Below are 12,387 nucleotides of genomic sequence, written 5' to 3' on the forward strand. Positions count from 1 at the left end.
AACTATGCTTAATATTAATCTTTCCACCTTTAGGAAGGCCATAAAAGACTTTCAGTCACTGGAGGCCCTGGGCTGGTCAGTTTTAGCCACTAATAGTCTCAGAAGGTTATTTAGTTTGGTCATATGCATATCATTATCTTCTATCTGTGCACTGCTATGAAAATGTTTGTAAAGCACTGCCTTAAGCAAACCATTTAGTATATCTAACTTCACTTTTATAATATGAAAAATGAGAAAGAGCTCTTTAATGGATTTTTAATCTATACTATTTTATGACTCCAGATTGTCAGCTCTGTCTGTAAAATTCCAAGGGCAAAGTCTGAAGACACATTGTACAAGCATGAAGGGAAAGGGGTTATGTCAACACTGAAAGAAAAAAACGAAAAGGCATAATTAACAAAGGAAAGACATTTAACCCACAACCCTGGAACACTTAGGAGGACTAGAGATGAGTTTGCAGAAAAATAATTCTAAAATGTATCAGTGTCCTTCAGCTGAAACCTAGATAATCTGTGGCAGAGTCCAGGTTTGAGAAAATCCTACACCCCAAAGTCTTAAACTTGCCAAAAGGAGATACTCAGTCTAAAGCCCAGTGAACACTAAGGTTTCCATCATTTGAATAATATTCACCCTTTTTTAAATAATTGCATTACCATGTGTAAAACAATTGCAAAAATAAAGGCAACAGCATTCAAACAGTCTACTGCATAGGGCAAGGCATAGTTTGAAGGTGGTCATATCAAATTTCATGGAGAAAGACCCACTGTATGATGTGGGAAGAGATTTTAACCTATACGCTAACTCAACTCTGTCATTTTAAAGATGAGAAGGGCCATTCTCAACCTGATAATTTTCTGATAAACCATATAGGTTCTCTGGCCACGTTACCCTCCACCACGGTTGTCATACACACCCTGTAAGAGATGCCATATTGTGAGCAGAGGGGTTCCTTGGGAAGTAAACAGCATGTCCTATTTCTCTGGTCCGTTTAGCTCTAGCCAGTCAGAGAATCATTATTTAAGTTGACATCTTTGTTTAATCTTCTTCTGATGCTAAGATATATCCAGCAGGGAATCAGATAAAAAGATCAAGCACAAAAAGGGGTTATAACAGCTCAGCTGGTGGTACCAGTGTCTGTTCACTTTTCTCAGAAATAAGGATGTTGTTTCCATCCCATTACACTCAAGCTATAAAAAAGTTCCATAAGTAAAAACTAGGGATTTCAGCAGGGGATTTAGGGAGAAAAATAGGCATAGTGATTGCCGCCGTAAGCCAGCACTGCTGACAAACTTGCTCCCAAAGGCATGATGACAGAGCTGGGACCCTTAAAAGCTGACAGATCTCAGAAATGTTCTAACATGTAGCACACGCCTCTGTGCCTACACAGAAATCAGGAGCGGTGCCCTGGAAAGCTGGTCAGAAAAACCATGTGACTTACTCAGCTGGCAAATCTGAAGTACCACCAGCTTCCTGCTGCTGCTAAGTTGCTTCAGTCGTGTCCGACTCTGTGCAACCCCATAGATGGCAGCCCATTAGGCTCCTCCGTCCCCGGGATTCTCCAGGCAAGAATACTGGAGTGGGTTGCCATTTCCTTCTCCAATGGATGAAAGTGAAAAGTGAAAGTGAAGTCGCTCAGTCATGCCCGACTCTTCACGACCCCATGGACTGCAGCCTACCAGGCTCCTCCGTCCATGGGATTGTCCAGGCAAGAGTACTGGAGTGGGCTGACATACATCTCCCATTTTTCATACTGACAGATGATTGGAATAACTTTAGAAATTCAAGATCTGCTTACACTTTCAATAATCAGCTCACCAAACTGCGTAGTCTGGTATTTATCCCAGCATCCAGCTTACAGTAGGTAAATAATCTATCTTGATTCAGTATATTTAACACAAAAGTAAATAGTCTTGCCTTTAAGTTTTCCTTTTCCTTGCTTTATCTCAGGCTTATGGGGTGGTCTTATTCAATAATTTCACAGTCTTTAAAAATTCCTAAATTAAACTTAAAAAAGCAACTTCCTATATAGGTAGTTATTGTATAGGTAACCATGTCGTATAGGTTACCAATAATGCCAATTATGAGTATTACCTTAATTGATATGTGTAAATCATTCAAATAGTGCATAATTCAAATTTATATTCAAATATCAGCATAATTATTGTAATCAAAATTATTATTGACAGTACTATTATTATTATTTATATTTGTAACTCATATAGATACTTTCATTCATAACCCACCCAGAAATCAAAGCAAACCTTTCTGATCAAATGAAGTCATGTGCTATGTCATTCACTGATTAAGGTCCTCTCAAATTTGAAATCAAATAAGGAAAGTCAACATTAAGCAAACCTTGGCTGAATTACATTTTAATGAATTCAATAACCATATACTGATTACCTATGTGCCAGACACTGTGCTAAGAACCATTTGAGAAAGAATGAGTGAAGGAGTAAGCAGTATGAGACTGAAATTTTCTAGAAAAGTACAGGGAAAAGGTAAAACATTTTTTATTTTCTTTAACATCCTGTATCAATACCAGAAGTGGGAGACTTAGGCATTTCAGGTTTGAGAGCTGAGTGAGATATATTGTCCTTTTTACAAGCTAGACCTTCAGTATATGCCAACATTTAACCATATTTTAAAGTTACATATGATTCATTATTATATATAATTCCACCATCCATATTTCAAACTACTGCAATGTCTTCTTGCAAATAAAAAATATTTTTGAGGTTGGAGACTATAAATCAGTAGGTTAAATTTACTTCCATCAGATATATTTATTTGGTGCATCTTAAAATTGGGAGCTTTAAGATTTAAAAATAATAACCTAAATGTCCATCAACAGAGGAATTGATAAAGAAAATATGGAACATATAGACAACGGAATATTTCTCATCCACACAAAGCAACAAATCTGTGTCACTTGCAGAGATGTGGATGAACCTAGAGACTACCATACAGAGTGAAGTAAGTCAGAAAGAGAAGAACAGATATTGCACAATACTGGTTATATATGGAATTTATAAAAATGTTCCAGATGAACTTATCTGCAAAGCAGAAAGAGAGAAAAAGAAGTAGAGAAAAAATTTAATGTATATGAAGGGAGGAAGAAGGGGTGGGATGAACTGGGAGATTGGGACTGACGTATATACACTACTGATACTATGTATGGAATATGTAGCCAATGAGAACCTGCTATACAGCGCAGGGAACCCTACTCAGTGCACTGTAGTGACCTAAATGGAAAGGAAATCTAAAAATGAGTGGATGTATGTATATGTATAGCTGATTCTGCCTTCAGCCATTCTTCAGGCTTCAAGACTGAAGGCAGGAGGAGAAGGGGACAACAGAGGATGAGATGGTTGGATGGCATCGCTGACTCGATGGACATGAGTTTGAGCAAATTCTGGGAGTTGGTGATGGACAGGGAAGCCTGGCGTGCTGCAGTCCATGGGGTCTTAAAGATTCGGACATGACTGAGCGACTGAACTGAACTGATAGCTGATTCACTTTGCTGTATAGCATAAACTAGCAACATCATAAAGCAACTGTACTTTGATTTTAAAAAAAGTAATTAATGACCCAGAGAGATGTTATGGGGAGGGAGGTGGGAGGGGGGTTCATGTTTGGGAATGCATGTAAGAATTAAAGATTTTAAAATTAAAAAATAATAATAATAATAAAATTAAAAAAAAAAAAATATGTCTAGACGCTTTAAAAAAATTCCAGGATGTGGCAGTAGAGGGCTTGCAAGGCCACAGTCAGCTGAAGGGGAATTTTTGTCATTGTTTCCTTGCTAAGTTGTGTCCAAATCTTTTGCAATCCCACAGACTGACTGTAGCCTGCAGGCTCCTTTATCTATGGGATTTCCCAGGCAAGAATACTGGAGTGGGTTGGCACTTCCTTCTCCAGGGGAATCCTCCCAACCCAGGGATTGAACTTGCATCCCCTGTGTCTCCTGCATTGGCAGGTATATCCTTACCACTGAGCCACTAGGGAAGCCCTGAAGAGGAATAGCAGTTCCCTTATTTAGAAAAGGTTTGTCCTCTATAGGGTGTCAAAGCTCTACTGCTCCCCCCATGAATGTGCATACACTGAGCTCACTTCACTGTCTTATATTACTTGTTCAGTCCATCCAAACATCAGAGACTGTGACCTCTTGCCCTATATCCATAGATTTGTAATACTTCCCTCCATGACCCTGATCCAATGCAAAGTTAATGAAACTTCAGTGCAGGGCTTCTCACTAACACAGCTCCTTGCCAGGCCCTACGCCGCATTTTATATCTGTGTCTAAATCACTATCAGTATTTATTTTACGAGGCCTCCCACCACCGGAACCAAGTTTCAGTTCCATACTACCAAGATCTGCCTCCACTGTCTCTAAGAGATTGTCAAACTAGAATGAAAAACTCACCACCACCACCACCAAAAAAAACCCATGCTAAAAGATTGCTGCCCCTCCTAACTCACAGATGTTTGATGGAAATCCACTGGGAAGAGTGGATATCTGCTCTATCTCTAGTAGGGTATGGAGACAGGCACTATCTCTAGTAGGGTATGGAGAATTAATTGATAAAATGATAGAGTGTCTTTACTCAGGATGCTTGTTAAAATCTGGGTGATTGCTTGCAGCAAAAAGTAATTGAAAATGTAATCAAAAGTTACTGTCGGGCTACTTGGTACAGTGTGTGATGCTCTGATTTCAGAAGAAGGGCAGAACTAACTTGTGAATTGAAGCCTTGAGAGAAACCCTTATGTTGAAAGAAGTAGCACAAAGCCTTAACCCCTATGTTTCTTGCTCTCAGATGCTGGCGTTTGAAAACCAGTTAAATGAACAGTATCTCTTAAGAGTCCTCAGGAAAATTCTCTAGATTAAAAAAAAAAAAATGTCCTCCCCTACCCATAGTGATCAGGGTCAGAAATTATGTTCTTAAGAGATGGTGGTGTGAGTTATGGATATTTAGGAGGATGTTCGTAGAAAATTCAAGGGCTAGGAAGGGAGATTCCTAGAGTAGAAATTAATCTAGACGGTTAAGTCTCAGGAATGTTCTGCCTCTGTTGAACTCCACAAAACCTAGAATCAAGCCAAAGCAGAAAAAGCCAAAATAAAGGCAGAACTGATACAAAACAGTAACACAGACTTCAGATCAGGGCTTCAGCAAACTATGGCCCATAGAGTATTGTCTGGATTCTGTACATAACGTTTTCTCGGCACGGCAACATCCATTAATTTAGATATTGACCATGGCTATGTTTGCACTGCAACAGCACACTAGTTTTGTGATCCTTTGAGATAAAGTCTTCCCACACAAACTCCTATTTAGATCATTGCTTCACTTAAATTTGGACAGGTATGAGAAGAATAGCAAGGAGAGATAAGAAAGCCTTCCTAAGTGACCAATGCAAAGAAATAGAGGAAAACAACAGACTGGGTAAGACTAGAGATCTCTTCAAGAAAATTAGAGATACCAAGGGAATATTTCATGCAAAGATGGGCACAATAAAGAACAGAAATGGTATGGACCTAAAAGAAGCAGAAGATATTAAGAAGAGGTGGCAAGAATACACAGAAGAACTATATAAAAAAAGATTTTAATGACCCAGATAACCACAATGGTGTGATCACTCATCAGACATCCTGGAGTGTGAAATCAAGTGGGCCTTAGGAAGCATCACCACGAACAAAGCTAGCAGAGGTGATGGAATTCCAACTGAGCTATTTCAAATCCTAAAAGATGACGCTGTGAAAGTGCTGCACTCAATATGCTAGCAAATTTGGAGAATTCAGCAGTGGCCAAAGGATTGCAAAAGGTCAGTTTTCATTCAAATCCCAAAGAAAGGCAATGCTAAAGAATGCTCAAACTACCGCACAATTGCACTCAGCTCACATGCTAGCAAATTAATGCTCAAATTTCTCCAAGCTAGGCTTCAACAGGACATGATATGAGAACTTCCAGATGTTCAAGCTGGATTTAGAAAAGGCAGAGAAATCAGAGATCAAATTGAAAACATCCACTGGATCATAGAAAAAGCAAGAGAGTTCCAGAAAGACATCTACTTCTGCTTTATTGACTCTACCAAAGCCTTTGACTATGGATCACAACAAACTGGAAAATTCTTAAAGAGATGGGAATACCAGACACCTTACCTACCTCCTGAGAAATCTATATGCAGGTCAAGAAGCAACAGTCAGAATGGGACATGGAACAACAGACTGGTTCCAAATTGGGAAAAGAGTAGGTCAAAGTTGTATATTGTCACCCTGCTTATTTAAGTTATATGCAGAGTACATCATGAGAAATGCCAGGCTGGTAGAAGCACAAGCTGGAATCAAGATTGCCAGGAGAGATATCAATAACCTCAGATATGCAGATGATACCACCCTTAGGGCAGAAAGCAAAGAAGAACTAAAGAGCCTCTTGATGAAAGTAAAAGAGCAGAGTGAAAAAGTTGGCTTAAAAAATCAACATTCAAAAAACTAAGATCATGGTATCTGGTCCCATCACTTACTGGCAGAGAAACAATGGAAACAGTGAGAGACTTTATTTTCTTGGGTTCCAAAATCACTGCAATGGTGACTGCAGCCATGAAATTAAAAGGCACTTGTTCCTTGGAAGAAAAGCTATGACCAACCTAGACAGCATATTAAAAAGCAGAGACATTATTTTGCCAACAAAGATCCATCCAGTCAAAGCTATTGTTTTTCCAGTAGCCATTTATGGATATGAGAGTTGGACCATCAAGAAAGCTGAGCATCAAAGAACTGATGCTTTGGAAGTTTGGTGTTGGATTAGAGTCTTGCAAGGCCCTTGGACTGCAAGGAGATCAAGCCAGTCAATCCTAAAGGAAATTAGTCCTGAATATTCATTGGAAGGAATGATGCTAAAGCTGAAGCTCCAATACTTTGGCTACCTGATGAGATGAACTGACTCACTGGAAAAGACTCTGATGTTGGGAAAGATTGAAGGCAGCAGGAAAAAGGGACAACAGAGGATGAGCTGGTTGGATGGTATCACCGACTCAATGGACATGAGTTTGAGCAAGCTCCAGGAGTTGGTGATGGATAGGGAGGTCTGGCTTGTTACAGTCCACGGGGTTGCAACGAGTTGGACATGACTAAGTGACTGAACTAAACTGAGAAGGAACAGTGATAGGAGAAATTTCCCTTATTTAGAGCCTATCATATTTTGTGTACTGGGCTACATGCCAGATGGAAGTCATTCATTTCATACTTATAATCAGTCTATAAGGTAGGATTAGTTATGTTGATATTTTACATAGGAGCAAACTTCCACACCCAGAAAAAGAAACTTTCCACACAATTTGAATAATGCTGTGTTGGACATCCTTTTGATCCACTTCTGCAGAGTGAGCAATATACCCTTTAATACTGTAGGGTTGGATTGTGAAGAGAAGAAATGGGGTTTTATGTTTTGTTTTGTTTTGTTTCCGTACCACCTGGGGTGGCCCCAAATTGCAAAGGACAGAAAAAAGAGTAATTATCTACCAGACATTCTGTGGGATCCCCAGCAAAGACTACTTAAAGTTGAAGATTTCTTAAGACAACTGCTAAACATCAACATCAGAAAGGGACTGGGGACAAGAGAAGCGTCAAAAGGGAAAGGATAGGGCCCTCAGGATTATGCTTAAATTCAAGCACTGCCCCTAATGACCCAGTGACTGGGGCAACAGGCCTCCTCTGAGCATGACTGGAGATAAAATACTATTCTCTGAAATTCACTGAGGACCAAATGAGTGAACTTTGGTCCTCATAGGCTTGTACATGAATAAGCCCTTAATTATTCCTTTTTAAAAATTAACAGCATTGGTGCCATGTGTGGCTGAGAAGGAAGAATAAAAGGAAGAGAGCTCCCTGTATCAGAGAGTTGTTGCTGTGTAACAGGCCACCCCAAAGCTAAGTGGTTTGAAACGACAGGCATTTATTGTTGCTCAGGAATCTGTGAGTGGTTTTGCCAATCTGGGCCGGGCATGGCTGCCCTTTTAGGGCCGGCACATGGGTCTATAGTCAGCTGAGTTACAGGCTGGGACTGGATGTGCTAGGAAAGGTATGGCTCATCTGCCTGGTGGGTGGGTGGCTCTTGTCCTAACAATTGTAGTAAGTGAACATTGGATCTTGTATCATCCAAAAGGCCCATCTAAGCTTGCTGCTAAGGCATCTGGGCAGAGTTCAAAGACAGAAAGTAAAAGAAGGCAATGCCTCTTGCTAGCACCGGAAACTAGCATATTGTCTGTATTTCCAACACACTCTAGTGGTCAAAGCAGGTCACCAGGGCAGCCCATATTCAAGCAGTGGAAAAAATTCTCTCTTGATAAGAGTTGCTATCAAGTCACATTGCCTGAGGCATGGCTAGGGGAAGGCACAAAATATTATAACTATAATCGATCCTCCACATCTCCTCCTTTTCCTTCTGAAAAAGGAAAATGCTAATATCCATCTGCATCTGTAGTAAAGATAAAATGAGACAAGATATTTAAAAGATATAAGTACTGTGTGGCACATTCTAGGCACCCAGGAAGGAAATCTTGCTGCCTTTGCTGTATCGATCTAATTTATGCACTATGATTCGTTCAAACATTTTCTAAGTAGGTTGTATTTTTCCTTTCAAAGAAATTCTGAGCTCCAGATATAGTTAATTCTGGGTGAGGAACAAATTATATGTATATTCTTCTCACCTAGTTGAGAAATGATGACTATTATTTGTGTAGGCAGCTCAAAAATAGGCTATGTTTCCATTGAGAGTTGAATGCATTTGCATCTTCCCTTGACAGTGGTACACAGAGAAGCAAGATGGAAATGCAAGATAAGGGATGCACTGTGCCTTGCTGGGAAGGGTCTGCTTGGCGGCTGAGGTCGAATGTCTGGAGGTGCGGGTGCAACTCTGTGTCACAATCCTTGAGGACTGGAGACGAAGCCCGGCCAATACTTGAACAGCATGAACAACCTGGGAGAGCTGACCAGCACTGCCATCTATGTAGGTGGTGGCCAAGTTACTAGCGTAAACATTTCTTCAGAGAAGCTTAAGAAGCAAAAGAGTCTGTACCCACCCGTGTACAGAGAATGCTGTCTCAAATATACTGAGTGACTTGGCTTACATGTTAGGAGCTGAAAAACACTTTTTACAGCAGCAGAAAATTACAGAAGCACAATGCATGAAGGACTATTACAAATACCCAGGACATCCACACCTAAACAGAAGGGAAGAAAAGCACTGGCTATTCCTGCTGTTTACTGCCTAGTAGCAACAAGCAAGGTAACATCAGTTTAAAGTGAAAGGCTTTAAAACCTGGTTATCTCACTTAAAGACTGAAAACTGTATTCTAATAAGGGAGGTGCTTAGAGACTAATTAGGTATCAACATGGATTTAGAGTAGGGTCACATAAATGAATATTATGAAGAGTTCAGTCTCATTATAGGCAGTACAAAGAAAGATGAATGTCATATGCAGGGGCCAGGCCTAAGATGGGTTAAAAAATAAAAAAAAAAAACTTCTATGAGTTTAATGAAAGAATCTTTGATCTGACTCCTTTCAAGAATATTAAAGGGGAAAGCAACACATCATTTCTAGTGGAGAGTATATGAGTATATACTGGAAAAGGTCACAAATCTTTATCTATTAGGTTAACAAACATCCCTCAATAATTATTTTAGGATTTTTTGAAAATCCCAATGGTTGCACTATTTTGCAACCAAAGAGTGTCTGTAACCTAATGTTTCATTTCCTCAAAACATAAAGAAAATATCATCTTTTAGTGTTGCCAGGAAAAAAAATGTGGAAAAAAGTATTTTCCACCTGAGAAAAGTTATCACACTGTGTCATATAAAGAATCAATCTTAGATGCTTGATACATGTGTCATTAATGGACATTTGTTAAAGGATGATTTTATTGAGTGTGTTCTTATGGACTAGGCCCAATGCTAAGTACTTTATGAGCATTATCTTATCACAATCATATAAGGATTCTATGCTATGGATACTGTTGTAACTGGTTAAGAACCTGAGGCCCAGAGACATAAGTAACTCATCAGAAGAGGTGCTGATGGTAAATGGTAGAGAGGGGAACCCAAATCAGGCAGTCAGAATCCACTTTAACCACTAGAAGTTTTTTTTTCTTTTTTTTACATTTTAATTTTATACTGGAGTACAGTTGATTAAGGCCTTCCCAGGTGGCACAGGGGTAAAGAATCTGCTTGTCAATGCAGGAGATGCAAGAGACCTGTGTAGGTTAGATTCCTGGGTCAGGAAGATCCCCTGGAGTATGAAATGACAACCCACTCCAGGATTCTGGCCTGGGAAATCCCATGGACAAAGGAGCTGGTGGGCTACGGTCCATGAGGTCGCAAGAGCTGGACATGACTGAGTATGCACGAGCACACACACAGTTGATTGTAGGAAACTGGTAATACTAATGCTGCTGCTGCTGCTAAGTCGCTTCAGTCCAACTCTGCACGACCCCACAGACGGCAGCCCACTAGGCTCCCCCGACTCTGGGATTCTCCAGGCAAGAACACTGGAGTGGGTTGCCATTCCCTTCTCCAATGCATGAAAGTGAAAAGTGAAAGTGAAGGCACTTTGTCGTGTCCAACTCTCAGTGACCCCATGGACTGTAGCCTACTAGGCTCCTCCATCCATGGGATTTTCCAGGCAAGAGTACTATGGGTTGCCATTGCCTTCTCCGACTAATGAAGCAGGTATATATTTTCTGATGAATCACAGAATGCATGCTAAAAGGTCAAATTTGGTTTCCATTTTTTAAATTTACCTTATTTTTCAAAACTTTATTAAACCATTCAGTTCAGTTACTCAGTCATGTCTGACTCTTTGTGACCCCATGAATTGCAGCATGGCGGGGGTCCCTGTCCATCACTAACTCCCAGAGACTCGCGTCCATCGAGTCAGTGATGCCATCCAGCCATCTCATCCTCTGTTGTCCCCTTCTCCTCCTGTCTCCAATCCCTCCCAGCATCAGAGTCTTTTCCAATGAGTCAACTCTTCGCATGAGGTGGCCAAAGTACTGGACTTTCAGCTTCAGCATCATTCCTTCCAAAGAAATCCCAGGGCTAATCTCCTTCAGAATGGACCGGTTGGATCTCCTTGCAGTTCAAGGGATTCTCAAGAGTCTTCTCCAACATCACAGTTCAAAAGCATCAATTCTTCAGTGCTCAGCTTTCTTCACAGTCCAACTCTCACATCCATACATGATCACTGGAAAAGCCATAGCCTTGACTAGACGGACATTTGTTGGCAAAGTAATGTCTCTGCTTTTGAATATGTTATCTAGGTTGGTCATAAGTTTCCTTCCAAGGAGTAAGCGTCTTTTAATTTCATGGCTGCAGTCACCATCTGCAGTGATTTTGGAGCCCCAAAAGCATTACTTCTGCTTAAATATGACATAATTTCATTTTCCTAAATTCCATTGCAATTTGCATCAGGATTCCTTTTCTTTGGCTATTATAAAGGTTTCTACTTTAGACATTTAAAACTGTTATAGTATGCCTGGGTTTCCCTGATGGCTCAGATGGTAAAGAATAGACCTGCAATGTGGGAGACTGGGTTCGAAACCTGGGTTGGGAAGACCCCCTGGAGAAGGGAATTGCAACCCACTCCCATATTCTTGCCTGGAGAATTCCATGGACAGAGGAGCCTGGTGGGTTACATACAGTCTATGGGGCCACAAAGAATCGGACATTACTGAGTGACTAATATACACACACACACACAGTACATTTATAGGATAAACTTCAGGAAGTGGAATTAGTGGGTCATCATGTGTGGGCAGTTGTAATTTTGATAGATATTGCTGAACTGCCTTGCAAAGAGCTTGTGTGATTTACTCTCCCCATCCACAGCGTTTGATGATGCCTGTTCTTCTAAACCTTGCCGACACTGTGACGTTAACCTTTTCGATCTTTGCTAGATCACAGTAAGTAGCAAATGGCAACGTAGCATGCATTTCTGAATTACGGCTCACATAAGCCTCCGATTCACATGCCTGTGTGCCCAGCTGTGCCTGACCCTTTGTGACCCCATGGGCTGTAGCCCACCAGGCTCCTCTGTCCACGGGACTTCCCAGCAGGAATACTGGAGTGGGGTGCCATTTCCTACTCCAAGGGGTCTTCCTGACCCAGGGGTCAAGCTCATGTCTCCGGCATCTCCTGCACTGGTAGGCAGATTCTTTAACCCTTGAGCCCCCTGGGAAGCCCGTGAACATCTAGACCGATAATTGAAAGCCACTTGAAAACAAGCGTGTAACAAATATTAAACGATGGTGATCCTAAAATTAGGACCCGCAGGGAGAAATTGCAGGAGGAAAACTTAACGTGTTCCAAAACCCTTAAAAGTATCACGAACCAC

The 12,387-nt window shown here is 40.7% G+C and overlaps 1 protein-coding gene and 1 pseudogene across 2 annotated transcripts in view; both read right to left on the bottom strand.

Annotated features, from left to right (window-relative positions):
* GRM7 (glutamate metabotropic receptor 7) overlaps positions 1-12,387 on the bottom strand; it is a 931,612-nt gene that overhangs the window by 524,169 nt on the left and 395,056 nt on the right. The gene's annotated exons all lie outside the window — the stretch shown is intronic.
* Positions 1-12,387, bottom strand: part of LOC108638584 — a 59,266-nt pseudogene that overhangs the window by 25,423 nt on the left and 21,456 nt on the right.

The sequence above is a fragment of the Capra hircus genome, chromosome 22, assembly GCF_001704415.2.
Source record: "Capra hircus breed San Clemente chromosome 22, ASM170441v1, whole genome shotgun sequence".
NCBI classification, from domain to species: domain Eukaryota; kingdom Metazoa; phylum Chordata; class Mammalia; order Artiodactyla; family Bovidae; genus Capra; species Capra hircus.